Genomic DNA, 16,666 nt, shown 5'->3' on the forward strand with positions numbered 1-16,666 from the left:
TGGCCTGCCATGAAAGAGACTGGGATACTTAAAAGCTTATATTACCTTCATTGGTATCTAATCTTTATGTGTGTATTTGTGTGCGTGCTCATTCACACAGGAGAGAGGCAAGTGAAACATTGCATCAAATTCGGGTTAAGTGTGTGACAATAACTTATTATTAAACTCACAAATAATTTATTGGGACACTCACTTTGAGGGTAAGAAAACAAACAACACCTACATACAAACATACTGATCACAAGCAGTAAAAGCAAACATATGAATTCTGTCCATGACAATTCCCTCCGGTGTTTAATTTCCTTCTTGTAACACCGAGACCATACCAGCAAGGGAAGGTGACATGCAGAAGGAAACAAATCCCATCACCTCCCATCAACTTTGTACCCTATGCTCAAGATCGTAGTCACAAGGAGACTAGCTATTGTGTTTTAGTGCATCAAATTTAAGTGAAGGAAAGGGAGCTGCACCGACTAACTGGCTGATCTGTCTAGTAGCAAATGTCGAAGATCTGAACAGCTTTGCTTCATGAAGAGAGCCTGGACGCTGGAAATATCCCCAAGCAACTGACAATTGAACAAGTATTTGCTTTAGAAGATTTTTTTTTAGACCTGCAGGTGCAGCTTGTATTATTTCCTGGGGCAGTCAGAGTAACAGTAAAATCCACTGCAGTGACTGTATAGATATAAAGGCTCAAATACAGAAATTGTTGTTCTCATCAGTTTGGCTCGGACTCTGGATAGACTTTGGAACAGCTCAGCTGAACCATAAATTTAAACAAGGAGGAAAAGATCCCCAACCAGCAATTTAGACAGTTGAGAAACTCCTTATTTAAGCCTCTGATCAGCATCCCACTAAGAGCGCAGTTTTGGGACTGAATGAATCGGGCTAAATAAGAGGAGAGGCCGAGAGGGAGAACAACTGAATAATTGCTACTCAGCGTCTATCAACATCGAAATCTCAGGGATATAAACTCAAGCAATGAAGGAGAGCAGAGGGTGGGGAACAAAGTTGAAAAAATTTTCACACAAGTGAGTTAATAGAACGTGGCTATTGAGATGAATCTGTAAAATCATTTAGTTAGGAAACAAATACAGGGTATTTGGAAAGGAAGAATGTAAAAGGTTACAGGGAAAAGCAAGGAACTGAAGAGCTTGTACTTGTGGACAATCCATATGGTCCCCTTCTGTGCTATAATGGAGGAGCAGTAAATGGGGATTCAGCTAAAATGGTCAGCAGGTATAGTCAACTTTGTTTCAAATGGTAAATCCAGCAGATTCTACCTTTTGAACATTGCAAGACTGAGATCCAGAAAGGTCGAGTGCTTTATTTATTGTCACTGTGACATCTCCTTGTGACTTTCCCTGCACAAGGTCTAATATTCACTGGCTGCCCAAGTGGACACATAGAGCTGCATGCTGCTCTGTGACAGTCATTCCACTGGAGCTGGATTGACCAAGCTCAGCGCCTCCACACAGGCTAACACTAGCCCAGCTATAGGCAACATCTGAAACAGAAAATTTTGTATTCTGGGAGCGGGGGAGGCATGGGTGGGGATGGCAGTTGGATATTAGCGTCTATCCTAAACACAAAATTTCTCTCAAATTATTTTATCCTGGAAAAGTATTCTGATGCACTGCCTCTCTACCAACGAAACATTTAAAAATGCTGGAGCTTGGGTTTGGCCTCAGACAATGACACTGAAGGAATCAGAGATAAACACTTGACCCAGGTGTTGTCTGGCCCTGCCAATCCTTGGGCCCTTGCCAAGGACTCCCCCAGGACAGCTGGCTCAGGTTTTGCCACCCAAAGCAATCCGATAGTGTCAAGACAGCTTCTCTTGTGCTATCACAGCAACTCCGGACTATGCCACTGATTTTGAAGAACGTGTCAATAGTTCAACTTCCGACCTGGTAGAATCTTCTGCTTTTAACACCAAGGTTTCACCAAAATCTGTGGCCAGCAACATTACAAGAAAAGAAACAGGTCAATAAGTTTTTCACCCAGATTCTGCATTAGACATGTATAGGTTAAATGGTTTACTGTACAAGGGGAGTTAATAAAATGCCTGTAGCTGTCCTTATTGCAATGCGGTGATCCTTCTGTGTTGTTTCCCCTTCTACCACAGGTACCTGGTTGATGTCAGGATGGACAAGAGGAAATTAACTTTTTGATAAAAGTGCCCACAAAACCACAAAAAATTAAATCTCATACGAGAGACTGCACATCCTAACCAAAAATGAACCAGTAGGGATACCTCCAAAAACAGAGCAGTGAAACTGAGTTTCTCCTCACCTCACAGAATCATTACAGTGTAGGAGGAGGCCACTTGGACCATTGTGTCTGCACCAGCTCCCTGAGCATTTTAACTTAGCGCCAATCTCCTGCCTTTTCCTCGTAACCCTGGGGATCTCTGTCCCATAATTTTTCAGTGCCGAATCTACATCATTTATTCGTTTCTTCTCTTAATAGCCAATAAGCAAACTCCCACAGATCCATCTAAATATGCAGCTAATGCTAGGCCAACTCACTCTCTTCTGCCTTCTAGCACATTTCTTTCCCATCCCAGACATAGGGTTTTAGCTAAATTTAAGGTCAACTTATCAGGTCCACTGTGTTCACCTGCCAAATAAGGCAAGGATTAACAAGACAATAGATGCCAGGAGTAAACAAACAAAACCAACTTTTGAGACTATGAGAGTGTTATGACACAGCAGTTGGTAAAGGCTGAGTTGTTTAAATCCCAGAGGGAAACTTGAACAACTGTCATAATCTATATTGTCAATTGGTATGTTTGAGATGCAGCTCTGAATTCAGTAATAAGACCACCAAGCCTCAAGAGGCTTTTTAGTATAAAAATAAATTAAACATTTATTAATTTAACAACTAATTTAAACACATACACATGTCTACAAATTACTAACATAATAACTTTTAACAAATTCCCAAATTAATCACTCCCAGATATATCTTTACCAAGGCAACAATAACCCATGGACTTTAAAAAGACACTAGGCAAAGCATATTTGACCGTACAAATTCAAAATTAGGTCCCTTGCAATTTGGTTCCTTTGCAAACAGCTGGTTAGATGTAACATGCCTCTGACCTATACACACAAACTCCTTTCGGTTTATACTTAGCTTTCCCTTTGAATGTAAATTTTCCATTGTATTACTAGGTTTTTAAATTTTACCTCTCCTAACAATAATCCCTTCATTCCACCAATTTTATTAGTAATATAAACACATTGCTTGGCATCTCCCAGCTAGGTGCAAGATTTTACCCATTCTTTTGAATGGTTTATTCAACAAATGCAATTGCATTTTACCTTTTAACTTACTTTTATCTAATTAACATCTCAAACTACTATACATCAAAGTACCCAGACTAGCTGGCTTTAATCCAATTAAGACACACACAGACACAGGCCTTAGTACAATTCCAGTTTAAAATTGATTTCCAAAAACATTATACACATTAATATCTCCTCAGGACAGAGAGAGAGTGTGAAATATGCAGAGTGAAGGATGTTTGTAGCCCATAGTTTGGACCCAAATGTTACTGGATGTCTCATTCCTACTAGTTCCAACATCTGACATCAACTTAAATTGTTAATTTTATAATTTGCCTCCAGTTGGCAGCGGCTGATTTGGGGACACTCTGAGCACTTGACCCCACACAGTCACCTACCCTGAGTGGCAGAAGCTCAGGCCCCGAAGATTTTACTCGACTGGAGCTCATATTCATGAGCTCACAGTTGATCTAGCCACCCTCATCCCTATTCCCATGGCTTCCACATTAACCTGTCCCTTCAGTTCAGTCCAATGAAGTTGCCTGGAGGCCTTCCACCTTCAGAAATGATTTGGGAGTCCGAGTCTGATCATAACCACCAGTTGTTGAGGCTATTCATTTATTCAACACAGACTGAAACAGTGGGTTCCATTTGGTTACAGCCAAGGTATTAAATCATCTATAGTGCCTCCACCACTCTGTTTTGCATCTTTCAGTTTGCTTATCCAGCTGGCAATCTTTAGTTTCACAGGATTAACAAACCACTGTCAATTTTAAGCCCCAAGTCACATCTAGGCACACCTCCAAAGTCCAATTAAACAAAAGTTGTGAATTGGTACAAGAAGGGGTTAGGGAGTGCAGAATTGACTGGCATCCTATCCAACCATGTACCAAGAGGGAAAACTGTGTGTAGGGTTTCCAATTCTCTGGGATTGTCCCGGGACCTCCAGAAATTAAAAATCAACTTCCCGAGGACTGTTTATGAACAAGCCGGTAGAAAAATCAACAGGGCATTTTGAAAAAAGGTGCTTTTCTCTCACTATTTTTGAGCAATTTTGAACAATGGAATCTGAAGGCAAGTGAGTGAGAAGTTAAATGAATTAATTACTGGTGTCAGTGGGTGGAATAGGCGAACTGGCAATGAGTGGGGTATGGTGAATGATTTCATGGGCAGATAGTGAAAGTATCATAGGAGGGAATGATGTTGGCAATAAAGGAGACAAGGAAGTGGCCAGATATAATATTGTGTGACCATAAAAATGATCACGATGTTGTCGGATTGCCCTTAAAACCCAACTCGGTCACTGATGTTGTTTAGGGAAGGAAACATGCCTTCCTTGCCCCCACCACCATAACTACTCCCTCGCAGTCCATTCTATATGTAACTCCAGTCCCACAACAATGTGGTTTGACTCACAATTGCCCCGTGAATTAGCCTAGGAAGCCACTTGGTTGCATTAAATCACTGGTTCAAGGTAGTGGCTCACTACCACCTCAGGCTACTATGGGTGGGCAATAAATACCAGCCGGTCACCTACATCTTGAGAATGTATTTTTCAGACCTTGATCTACATTGACACGTTGTCATTTTATGATCCGAACAACACTTATGGGCTGGAGTTTACAGGGGACAGGGCAGGGAGGTGTGGGGCCAGACTGCTCATCTCCCTTCCCTCAGAATGAAAATTCAGCAGCAGCCAATGCGCTTGAAGCCCGCGGCCATAACATGCTGCAGGTGGGCTAAACAAGGCGATAGTAGGACTTCCAGCCCCTCAGTGGGTTGAAGTCCCACCCCTGGGACTAGAGCTGCTGGGACTGCAAGCAGGCCCTGAAGGAAGAGAAGATGGACTCTGAAGCCAGGTAAGTCAGGCCTTTTGGGTGGGGAAGGATCGGGCTGCCTAGGAAAGGGCGGGGGCAGGGGGGGGACAAGGGAGCTGGTTTTGGAGGCCAAGCAGGAGAGAATTGGGGGAATGCAAAATTTGGGAGGTTGTCCCTGATGCACATAGGACACCCTCCCCAAAAGGACATAAACCCCCTTCATTCTAAACAGTCTGCCAACTCCCACCTATGCCAACCATATTGTGGCGTGAGCAGCATATTGTCTGGGTTAATTGTTTAACAAGCTCAGCTGACCCTTAAGTATTTATTTTAAAATGATGGATGGGCTCCCGATATCGCCACCTGCCCAAGTACCGTCTAATGGATGACAGCTTGGGGGGGTGGGCAGGAAGTCAATAAGCTTGCCACCTGTCATACTTTACGTGCCCCACGACCCCACCAAAAACACACCTGGCAGGGGCCATAAAATCCAGCCCTGCAACTTACATAACGATATGCCCATAGCTGTATCAACCAAACCAGTTCAGAACACTGATAAAATCATATCCAGTAGATAAGGCAAATAAGCAACTTTGACATTAACAGTAGATGTACAACAAACCGGTCCAACCAAAAAGCTCCCCTGCACTTCAGTATGGGGCCCATCAGCATCCACCACATTGCTGCAGTCCTTCTCACCACAACCAAAGTTGTCTAATACACCATAGCTAAGAATGCTCAATTGGTTATGACAATATTATACAACAAACCAAGGCAATGATAAAACTGAACAAGCACACACAGCTCATTCCTAACAAAACATGTCTCACTTTATAATCTGCACAACAATCACTGGTAACTGTAAAATGCTTTACAATATTTCAATGGCAAACCATATCCTTCATTAGTTACCAGTGTTTGGTTCTTTCTTCGATTAATTAGTTCGACATTAAAATGTTATGTACCTAGAATAAGAAATGATCAGGCTTGTGTGCACTCATCTCATTTGATGCTAAACTTATTGCCTGAGAGAGAAAAAAGGCCAGTAGCAAAATCAAGAATGGCCCAAATATTCCTCACTAACCTCTCTCAGAGGCAACCCCTGGAATGCCCCAAACAACATTCTTTATTCCACAGCACAGTGAATGTTACCTTTCCGCTGCCATGTCATTGTTCAAAACTATGTCTAACATCTTCCTGAAGGACTAGCTGTGGTTTGCAGGTACCCGTCAGCATGTGCGCTGCCTAACTGACAAAAAGAAACCTTTTAAAGGTAACATGGCAATAAATGAATGGATAGAGATAAGTATACAAAACAAATGAGAACACAAGAAATAGGAGCAGGAGTAGACCACGCAGCCCACCGAGCCTGCTCCGCCATTCAATACGATCATGGGCCAACTCCATGTTCCCACCTACACCCCATATCCCTTAATTTCCTGAGACACCAAAAATCTGTCTACCTCAGTCTTAAATATATTCAACGATGGGACATCCACAACCTTCTGGGATACAGAATTCCAAAGATTCACAACTTTTTGAGTGAAGTAATTTTTCCTCGTCTCAGTCCTAAATGATCGGCCCCTTATCCTGAGACTGTGCCCCTATGTTTAAGATTCCCCGACCAATGGAAACAATCTCTCAGCATCACCCCATCAAGCCCGTTCAGAATTCTGTAAGTTTCAATGAGATCACCTCTCATTCTTCTAAACTCCATAGAGTGTAATCCCAAATTACTCAGCCTCTCATTGTAGGACAAGCCCCTCATCCCAGGGACCAGTTTAGTGAACCTTCACTGTACCGCCTCCAATACAAATATATCCCTTCTGAAATGTGGAGACCAAAACTGCACACTGTATTCCAGATGTGGTCTCACCAAAACCCTGTATAACTGTAGCAAGACTTCTTTATTCTTGTACTCCAATCCCCTTGCAATAAAGGCCAACGTGCCATTTGCCTTCCTAACTGATAGACACACCTGCATGCTAACTTTCCCCATTCCTTGTATGAGCACATCTAAGTCTCAGTGAATATCAACACTTGCAGGTTTCACACCTTGTTAAAAAAAAATCTGTTTTTCTATTCTTACAACCAAAGTGAATAACTTCACACTTCCCTACATTATATTCCATCTGCCACCTTGTTGCCCACTCACTTAACACGTCTATATCTCTTTACAGGCTGTGCCATCACCACCCCCCCCCCCCACCCCTCCCCTCTACAGCTTACCTTTCCACCTAGCTTTGTATCATCAGCAAACTTTGACACATTACTCTCTGTCTTTTCATCTAAGTCATCAGTATAAATGTAAATAGCTGAAGCCCCAGCACTGACCCTCCAACTTGAAAAAGTCCATTTTATGTCCATTTCTCTGCTTTCTATCACTTAACTAATCCTCTCTCCATGCTAATATATTACCCCCAACTCCATGAGCCCTTATCTTGCCTATTAACCTGTTGTGTGGCACCATATCAAATGTCTTTTGAAAATCCAGATGGACAGAAATCCAATGACTTGGCAAACCCCTTCTGTCCAGTGACAGTAGTTTGAAAATCTTTTATCTAAAACACTCAGTCAGGGCACCAATGTTAACAACCTTTCCTTAGTGACAATAGTTTCTCTAGTTAGTTGTAAACCAGGTACATTCTTGTTCCAAAGTGGCCACAGTTTACAATCAGACAGGACACTCAAATTTTGGAAAAAGGGACATCAAAACATTCGACAGTTTGATCCTTGAAGAATTAAGGTTGGTCATCTGGTCTATGTTGATCTTAAAGGCTGAGTTTTGTTCAATATGTTAAACTTGTATTCTTTCATTCCAGTTCGAAAACTCTGTTTCTAAATCTAGCCATTTCCCTTAGTAGGTTAACCACATTATCACTGCCAAGTCTACAGGATATACTCAATGAGTTGAATTCCCAGGTCACAATGTAAGCTAGTGTGTTTCAATCACCATATACAATAATGGTCCCTGTAATATGAAATATGCACTAGGCTGCATAATGGCTCTACATTCAGATACATTTAGTCAACTTCATAACATACTAGATTTATTCAGCTGTACATTTTTACGTAGCTACCTACTTCTGGGTGTTTTAATTCTACAAAGCATGCAAAATCTTGACTCATACATTGGTTACCAACAACCCCGGCGAAAGCACTGAATCACCAGCGGACCAAGTTTCTAGATGAATATTTCTCCGGTAGCACAAACTAAGTCTGGTGGGGCATGCAAGGACCTGTCTTTTCTTTTACCAATAGATAAATATGCACTAAAACCTCCCGGCCTTTTTCCCCGTGCCGATTTAAAAGCTGTCAGTAACTCTCTCTCTCTCTCTCCAATTCAATTTCCCCCGCTCCTCCCAAACTCACAGCTGTTTCCACCTCCACACGTTCAAAGTGGCTGCAGGCTGCGCGGGTAACCAACCCTACACTGATACAGCGTGAGCGAGGCTGCGCGCACAGTCCTAACCTGTAACATGTGGCATGGAGCCAGAGTTAGAGAGTTCAAGGTGCTAACCTTAGTTTACAAATACTATCCAATTTGATGACCTGATGCTAATCATCGTGCAATAAACCTAGATGGTAAGCTCAGGAAACCCTAATGGCTGAGGTTTGTGATCATAAATCTATTTAAATTTATGGAGCTTTGTCAGCTGAGATTCATTAAAAAGGATTCACAGATTACACCATCATTGATGAGACTCAATAAATGACTAGGACTGGGCAGCGTTTGTTACATTACAACAGTGACTGCACTTCAAAAGTACTTCATTAGCTATGAAACACTGACACCCGAGGTCATGAAAGGCACTGTATAAATACAATTTTGTTTTAGGTAAGAAATGATAGAAAAAAAAGTTTTAACTGTGTAGTTATTGTATTTTTGGGAAATGTAGGACAGTGGATCCTGTGTTGTGAGATTTCATGATTTTTGTAAACCGATGTGTTAACAGAGCTGGGAACCTCTACAGAAGGGAGTTATCGAGTTTGATACACAGGTGTAGTTGCTGTTGCTGTCTTGTAAATAAAGTTAAATATTTCCACTAAGAAAAGTTGTCTGAAGATCAACTCTATAACAAACTGACGATGAGGATAAATCAGATTCGGTGCTGTACCTTGTCCAGCGATTGTGAGTATCTAAGTTCATTAAAAATAAAAGAAGATATATTCATCCGAAATACCACAGTCTGGCAGAATCGATACCTTTGAGCCAACCACAGATGATTGATCTCAATATATAGAATATCTTGCGTTCTTCTTTCAAGCAAACAAAAATCACGGGGGGGGGCGGTGGGGGGAAAGAGAGAGCAATTCTCCTGAGTATTTGTGGGAGCAAGACCTACAGTTTAATTCGAAGCTTGACAGTGCTCCAGATTTGAAGACGTTCAGTGAATTAGTAGACCTCCCTTAAGGGACATTTTCAATCCAAACCCTCAGTCATAATGTGGAGGCTCAGGTTCGATTCACGGAATAGAGCCCCAGGGGAGACAATTGCTACCTACGCAGTGAAATTAAAATGACTAATGCAATATTGTGATTTTGGTGAAACTCTGAATGACATGCCAAGATACCAAGATCGTTTAGTGTGTGGTGTGCAGGAAGACACTATTCAGCGAAGGTTGCTGGCTGAAGTGAATCTTGATTTTAAAAAAGTGTTAGAAATAGCACTGGCGATGGAAAGCGCTGTTAGGGATTCACAAGCAATTCAAGGGGCACAAAATGGTGCCGTTCTCCTAGTCAGGCAGGAACAGTCAACTAAACGTGGCCCAAAAAGCCGGGACTCCGCCACAAAGCAGGAAACAGCTCTCACTAACCAAAAAATGAGAGGAAGCAGCTTAGCAACTAAATCAAAAAAATAACTTTCTGCAATGTGGAAACAATCAGTCTTCTAGCGATTGGGAATGCAAAAAAGTGGAATGTTATTTTTGTCACAGAAGTGAACACATAATGAGACAGTGCAGAGCAAGATTTAAACAGGCCTCCAAACAACAAACGAAGTCCAATGAAATATATAGTGTAGAAGAGCCAGAAACAACCAGTTCTGACATTTATTCATTATCCAACATGAAAGTTGAGAAAACGGAGCCAATATTTGTTACAGCGCAAGTGAATGGTAAACCATTAAAAATGGATGTAGTCATGGGTGCTTCTACGACTGTAATAGGAGAACACACTCTCAGATATCTAAATAAAGGTGATCAACAATTAAATTTGGAACAAACACCTGCCAAGTTGAAAACGTACACAGGTGAAAAAATCCAAGTAAAAGGTATCCCCAGAGCAATTGTTCATTATAGACACCAATCAGCACAGCTACCAGTGATGGTAGTAGAAGGTGAAGGGCCAAGCCTTCTAGAGCGTGATTGGTTGAAGAGGTTTAAATTAAACCGGTCCGAAATCTTCCAGTTGCGAGCAGGTGGACTACCAGAGCTGCTTAAAAAAATTATACCATCTTCAAGGATGAACTGGGAAAAATTCAAGGGATACAGGCCAATATTTATGTAGACCCTGAAGCAACACCTCGCTTCTTGAAAGCAAGAGCGGTGCCATACACCCTGAGAGAGAAGATTGACACTGAGCCGAACTGGCTAGAGAGGCTGTGTGTCATAAAAGAGGTTCAGTTCTCAGAGTGGGCAGCACCCATATTCCTTGTCCTTAAACCAGACCAGGCCGTCTGGATGTGGGGACTATAAACTAATGGTCAACAGAGCAGCCAAACTGGACAGGTACCCCATTCCCAAGATTGAAGACCACTGTGCCAAAACAGCAAGAGGAGCAACGTATACAAAGCTTGACAAGAGTCATGCATATCAACAATTGGAGCTGGATGACGCCTCCCGGGAATTCATAACCATAAATGCCACAAAGGGTTATATCAATATACACATCTGCCCTTCGATGTTTCCTCAGCCCATGACATTTTTCAGAGGACAATGAAGAGTTTGCTACAATGACTACCTCAAGTTGTGGTCTACCTGGACGATGTACTGATAATTAGATTCACAGAAAAGGAATACTTGGCTAATCTAGAGGAAGTCTTGAAATGATTTTTAGAAGCAGGGGTGCACCTGAAGAAGGAAAAATGCACTTTTCAAGCAAATGAAGTCATTTATTTGCGCCATCAGGTAGATGCCCAAGGGTTACACCCTGTTGAAAAGAAGGTTAAAGCACCCAAGAACACCTCTGAACTTAAATCATTTTTAGGGATGATAAACTATTATGGGTGATTTCTAACAAATTTATTCACAGTTCCAGCCCCTCTACATTCACTGCTAAAGAACAAACCAACATTGGTTTTGGGAGGCACCCCAAAAAGAAGCCTTCATGAAAGTAAAAACTCTTACACTCTTCAAATTTGTTAGCGCATTATCACCAGACAAAGGAATTGGTGCTAACCTGCGATGCATCTCCCCATGGAGTGGGAGCGGTATTATCTCACAAAATGGATGATGGCACACAAAGGCCAATAGGCTATGTATCCAGGACATTTATCACAGATGAAAAAGGATATTCTCAGATCGAAAAGGAAGGTCTGTTGATTATTTTTGGAGTAAAAAAGATTCCACCAATAAGTGCACCGGCAACATTTCACAATAGTATCAGACCACAAACCGCTTTTGGGTCTGTTTAGCTAGGAAAAGGCTATACCTCCCATAGCTTGTGCAAGAATACAAAGATGTGCCATAATTTTGGCAGCATATGAATACACCTTTGTACATAGACCAGGGATTCATATAGCAAATGCTAATGCCCCAAGTCACCTCCCTTTGGAAGAAAATGATGAACATGTCCCAATCCCACAGGAGCTCGTATTAGTGATGAATTTTCTAGTTTCGTCACCAGACTGTGCCAGGCAGATAAGAAACTAGACAAATCATGATCCAGTCCTGTCTCAAGTGAGAGACCAAATGTTACATGGTTGGTGCCAGGAATCAACCTCTGGTGGATTGAAGCCTTTTTTCAACCTAAGACACGAGATGAGCAGTCAGGAGGTATTCTATTATGGGGTGCACGGGTAGTAGTTCCTGCACAACGTAGGAAACCACTTTTAATAGAGCTACACAGTGACCATCCAGGGATCTCCTGGAAGACGATAGCGCAGATCTATCTTTGGTGGCCGGGGATGGACAGCAATATGGAAAATGTGATTAAACACTGTTTGCAATGTCAACCACTGCAAAAGTTGCAGGTGATAGCCCCATTACATTACTCATGGGAGTGGCCTGGTAGACCCTGAGTGCGATTGCGCATTGATTACATAGGTTCTTTCCTTAGAACCTTGTTACAACTGATTATAGATGCTCATTCCAAGTGGTTAGGCATTTATGAGATAAAATTGCCAACATCCGGCACTACTATAGAAAAACTACGCCAGAGATTCGCCACCCATGGATTGCCAGAGATAATCCTCTCGGATAATGGTACTGCATTTACAAGCACAGAGTTCCAATTAGTTTTTTTATATTCATTCATGGGATGTGGGCGTCATTGGCTAGGCCAGCATTTATTGCCAATCCCTAACTGCCTTTGTTCAGAGGGCATTTAAGAGTCAACTGCATTGTTATGGGTCTGGAGTCACATATATGTCAGACCAGGGAAGAATGGCAGATTTCCTTCCCTAAAGGACATTAGTGAACCTGTTGGGTTTTTACAACAATCAGCAATGGTTTCATGGTCATTTATCAGCCTCAACAGTATCAACCACACGAAGGCTGTGCCATACCATCCATCATCAAATGGACTGGCGTAAAGGGCAGCACAAATTTTTAAGGCATGTTTGAAAAAGTCAACAGGTAATTTGTTGGGGATCAAACTTGCTTGTTTTCTATTTCATTACAGAATGACCCGGCCCCCCTACCCCCACACTACGACAGGAGCAACACCTGCAGAATTACTGATGCGCTGTCTTTGGACAAGATTGAGCCTAATACTTCCAAATTTGGAGGGGAAGGTAGAGAAAAGTCAAGGGAACCAAAAAGCAACTCATGATTTGCATAGTCATGGGTGACAATATACTGTTGGAGAAGCAGTATATGTAAAGAATTTCAGTGGAGGTCCGAAGTGGTTACCTGGTAAAGTAAGTTCAGTGACCGGACCATTGTCATAGCACGTGGAAGTGGAAGGCTGGATCACCCGTAAACATGTGGTCACTTAAGAAAAAGATAGATACCCCAACAAAATGATGTTTCACCTGTAACCATTACTGAACCTGTGTTTCCTGTTGAAGCTGCTCAACCCAGGATAGGCATGCCCGATGTCTTTGTCGGAGTGGAAGATACTGAACTGCATGTGCCTAATGAGGTACCTGAAGTTAGTGCGGTTCCAGAGAATGTGTTTCCTACAAAAGAATCTGAAGTCATAGGGCTACGGCATTCCACACAGATCAGGAAACCACCTGAAAGACTGAACTTGTAAATTCATGACCTGTGTAAATATTATAATGCCATGAGATAAATATCCTTGTAAATACAAAATGTACAGAAAAGTTAAAGGGGGAGTAATGTAGTAATTATAGTTTTGGGAAATGTAGGACTGTGGCTTTAAGAATAATCCTGTGTTGCAAGCTCACATGATCTGTGTAAACCAATGTGTTAACAGAGCAGGAACCTCTGCAGAAGGGAGTTCTTCTTTAGTTATGGAGTTTGATGCGCACTTGTAGTTGCAGCTGCTATCTTGTAAATTAAGTTAAATGTTTCCACTAAGAAAAGTTGTTTGAAGATTAACTCTATAACAATCTGTAGCAGAAGCTTTGCTTGGGTTTATAAGACAAAGAATTGCTGTGTGAAATGAACAACAACAACTTATATTTTTTAAACCCTTTACTAAAATAAATTGTCCCAAGGTGCTCCACACGAGCATTATAAAACCAAATATGACACTGAGCCACATAAGGAGATATTACATCCGAATATCAAAAGCTTGGTCAAAAAGATAGATTTTAAGGAGTGTCTTAAGGGAGGAAAGCAATGTAGAGAGGCAGAGAGGTGTAGGGAGGGAATTCCTGAACTTCGTGCATAGTTACTGAAGATACAGTCACAATTTGGAGTCATTAAAATCGGGGATGCTCCAGAGGTCAGAGGGTTGTGATGCTGGGGGAGATTACAAAGATGGAGAAGTGGTGAGGCCATAGGAGGATTCCAAAACAAGGGTGTGAATTTTAAAATCAAGATATTGCTTGAGCTGAAGCCAATGTAGCTCAGTGAGTACAGAGGTGATAGATGAACGGGACTTGGTATGAGGTATGTAAGAGAAAGGGAATGATAAAATGAAAGAATGAGATAAAGGAGTAAAGAGCAGAATGGTAAACATATAGGGAATGAGAAAATTACTCACAATGAGTGAATGCAAGGAGAGAGGTATTACCTTTACTCCAAGTCACTGTTTCATTATACCTAAATCAGCGGAACTAATCTATTATAAGCAATCCTTTCTTCTCCCACCCCTGTGGTCTTCACTTCTAGTGAGCCAGCAGACCCAAAGGCACCTCTAAGCTTTTTGATTGCTGCAGTAACTAAGTTATATCTTTGGAACGACTCCAATCACAGTATGTCATGGTTTCAGTTGCACTACGTGAAAGTAATCATGCCAAGGTGATCAACAGCCAGCATACCCTGATTGGCAGCAAGATGCTTTTAACCATCATCACAGGCCCTGACACACTTACTTGACAATGACCATGGGGAAATCATAGTCTAGGCTTCCACCACTGCCCTTGATTGAGGATCACCTACCCCTTGGGGATGCCCTACTGAACCATATTTCAGGCCCAAGGTCATTTAAGTAAAGGAGGCAGGTCCCCTGACCATTTTCAGGAAGTTGCCTCAATGTAGCGGGTGAAGAGTTATGGAGACAGACTCCAAGTAAACTGTAAACTGGAGTTTGTCCAGCTTAGATCACTACAAAGCGCAGACCGTGCTTCACTCATTTGTATGCATTTACTATTAGCAGTTTCCCTGATAAAGCTGCTGTCTGGAAAACAGTGGTTAGGCAGGATAGCAATGGAGCATGTCTCCCAAACAATCTGGGAGAGTTAGCGTTCTTATCTGAATCATCAGAGGCATATATGTCTTCTTGTCTATACTGCAGTGTTGGCTATTCTGATGGAATAAAAACTGAGTATTGAATGCTAATGTATTACAACACAAATGAGCTTTAGCCACCAGCAATAAAAGCATTCTTATGCAGACAATTTCAACAAGAAAGATATAAAGAAAAAGAAATTGAAAATGCTGGACATCTGAAATGAAGACAAATTGCTGGAAATACATAACAACTTACCAATTGCCAATAGAAAAGACTGACTGACATTTCAGATGGCGATTCTTTAACAACTGGAAACTCCATTTAAAACCTAAATTTAAACAAATTATCTGTAAAATAAGTTATATAATGTCAATCCCACTAAATGATTCGCACAAGCTACCAGTAGACTCTACAGCTTAAATCTGCTGCTGACAGGACCCATGTCCCAGTAACCCCATGAAGCATTGTAAAAGTGGTCTTACCCAACATTTTCACTTTCTCTTGTTCTATGGGTGCACTTTGTGACCGGTAATATTGTTTTACAGAGCTTCGAATCAGAAAACGGATTACTATGAAAATAAAAAAGTCAAAATGCTAGAAATACACAGCAGGTCACAACCTGTCAGCATAGTTAACTTCTGCCATCAGAAGTGCCTGAAAGTAGATTAATGCTCTCTTAATGCTGTTTGTAAATAATTCACTCTTTTCCAGAGAGTCAAGCCCAACCCCCATTGACCCCAGAAGTTATTACCCTGTTAGTTTCCTTTCAGCGTTCTCCTCAGCATGTTAACGACAGATCCTTTCAGGACAACCAGGTGCCGCTACAAATGTAAGCTGCTTAAATGCCAAAACCTCTCTTTTGTCTGTGACCCACCTAGGTGCATTCGGCAGCCCATTAAATGTCTAAGTGGTTTCTTTGCAGACTCTTAACTTATCAACGTTTATGACCTGTAGTATTTTTTAACATTCTGCTTCTTATACTCTTTTAATATTTACAATCTATGGAGACCATTACATTCCACAAGTCTGGAATGATTGATGGGACTTTATATAGAGGAATGAAGAAGCTCATCATCTATCTGCCATCAAGGATCTGTTTTTCCCCTCCTCCCCTGTGCAGGGGTTTATTGTTTATTTATCTCGAGGAGCTACTGCAGATCAAACAGGAAAATTACCACCCTTCAAGTTAAAAGCAATCATTGCTACCAAAGAGATTTGCTTCACAAAACACTTCATAATGGGACCTACATAACATGAAAGAGATAAAAGCAAAAAAACTGTGGATGCTGGAAATCCAAAACAAAAACAAAAATAAAAATACCTGGAAAAACTCAGCAGGCCTGACAGCATCCGCAGAGAGGAACACAGTTAACGTTTCGAGCCCGTATGACTCTTCAACAGAACTAGTTCCTTACTGTTTTAAAAACAAAAAAACTGCGGATGCTGGAAATCCAAAACAAAAACAGAATTACCTGGAAAAACTCAGCAGGCCCGGCAGCATCGGCGGAGAAGAAAAGAGTTGACGTTCCG

The sequence above is a fragment of the Carcharodon carcharias genome, chromosome 19, assembly GCF_017639515.1.
Source record: "Carcharodon carcharias isolate sCarCar2 chromosome 19, sCarCar2.pri, whole genome shotgun sequence".
Classification (NCBI taxonomy): domain Eukaryota; kingdom Metazoa; phylum Chordata; class Chondrichthyes; order Lamniformes; family Lamnidae; genus Carcharodon; species Carcharodon carcharias.